A 2,193-nucleotide genomic window follows, 5' to 3' on the forward strand; every position below is an offset into this window, starting at 1 on the left:
ATCAGGAATATATGGAATATCAAGCACACTAAGTACTCTGAATTTTTCAATAATAGTACCTAAATATCCATTGAAAATAGTCTAGCAATCTCAAGTAACCTCTCAATGGCGTCCTTCACTCCGAGTTTTTTCTTTTTTCTATGCCACTGTCAAAATATCTGTTATGCTCAGTGGTATGTGTATCAATTATTCCACCAATAATATGCAGAGAATAGATTCCTACAAGCTTCGCAAGTATAAAAATGGTCTACCCATTAACTTTCAACTCTCTACTCAATGAAGGAAAATATAACATTAGGATTTTGCGCACACGCCCGGATGACGCTAATTCTAGTAATGCTCCAAGAATCTCCCGATATATTATCACAAGAAGATTCCTCTTCCGAGAATGATTGGGAACTCTCAGACTATATCGATGGAGCCCTGCATTAAACGACCCGGAACGAGCGAGTCAAGTTGCGGTTGATGTGAAGGTAATTAAAAATTTTCATCACAATGGATATTGAATAATATAGACAATCACATGTAAAAAAAATTCTATGGAAGAACTTAATGCTATCTCTAAGAAATTCTATAGAAATTCTATTGGAACTCCATAAGAATTCCCCTGGAAGTTCTGCCGAAATTCTATTGGTTTCTTTGCGCCAATTTTATTCGAGATTATGCTACTTTGCCATATCATTTTTCGATTGTGAAAAATCAATTGATTTCGATTTTCCTATAAATTTATGGATATAAATTTTCTCAGTTTCCTGCTGTATCTTTGTGTATCTCTCATAATAAAATCCAGCGAGAAAAAATCTGAAAATCCATGTCCAGGGATTCTCAACTTTTATCTATCAAAAAAAAATACTGCAAAGTTGCATAACTTCAAAAGTATTGGTTCAGAAAACGGTGAAAATTATTTTATATAATTGTGATCACTTTGATAGAACTATTATACAGGTACCTAAATTCATGGCCTGTGTTATAGGGCATGTTATAGAATCATTTGTGAATTTTAATGATGACAATCAACGATTATCTATTTCGGTTACGATGATAATTGCGAATGACTTCAGTCTTTGTATGGAAAATCGTATAAAAAATTATCACTCTCCGTGCAAATCATTATTTTTCATCTATGATGTTCATCAACATGGTGTTTAATTAAGTTTGAAAGATTACGAAATGTTGGAGAATTTTTTTTTTTAAACACTGACTAACTTGTCATAAAATTTGTTATGACAAATTAGTCAGTTTTGTAAAAAAAAAATTTCTCTCCAACATCCCGTGATCATTCGAACTTAATTTTCCATGACTCTATTCAGTTTTTATCATAATTGTACCAGCAGTATGCCAGGAAACTTATACCGTGGAGGTAGGAGTATCGGGACAGGAAGGAGTATCTGGACACCAAGCGCACTTCTGTTAATAATTCTTGATTTTAGGCACTTATTTAACCTCAAATTGCCGCCCATCAAAAGTTAATGGAACGAAAGATATTTTTTTTACTTATTAAACAGCGGTTTTTTACTCTCAGGGGTAAATTGATACTTAAAATTAATTTTTTTTCGGCGGTCAATCGTATCGCGATGCCTCCAGCGGCCGTTGCGTAACTAAAAAGGTTAGAGTTGCTCGTCAGTGTATTGTCGTGAAAACAGGAAAATGTAAGTGAACATTACAATGTAGCTTATTTAAATAGGAACATAATTATGTAAAATAAGTTTAGAGACCTTCAAAACACTTTAAAATACCCGCAAATAAGAAAAATCACGTGTCCAGGTACTGCATCAGTTGCAAAGCAATCTGATGCAGTAGACGGACACTTGTTTTGTACCCATTGTAACCTCAATTTAAACTTTTGCTGTCTGACATTTTGACATTTCTTGTTGAATGTGAGAGGTGAATCGATATCACCTGTGTTAATCCATTAATTGTATATTGTAGGGGGAAAATAAAAAAGCCAGTTGAAAGAAAACTATTAAAAAAATAAATCGCAAATAATTATGTTACATTAATTTTCACAAATTTTTATATGGATTTCTATTTTGCAACCATTTATCCAATAAGTGTTCAAACTTATCAAATTGTATCAATTATTTGGCAGTACGCGTACAGAAAACCATACTGTCCAGATACTGCACCCTCACTTGTCCGGATACTGCATCCAGGTGCATTTTGGTGTCCAGATACTACTGCTTCAGAGACTTA

This window comes from Diachasma alloeum, unplaced genomic scaffold, assembly GCF_001412515.2.
Source record: "Diachasma alloeum isolate Michigan unplaced genomic scaffold, Dall2.0 Dall_scaffold_00182, whole genome shotgun sequence".
NCBI classification, from domain to species: Eukaryota; Metazoa; Arthropoda; class Insecta; order Hymenoptera; family Braconidae; genus Diachasma; species Diachasma alloeum.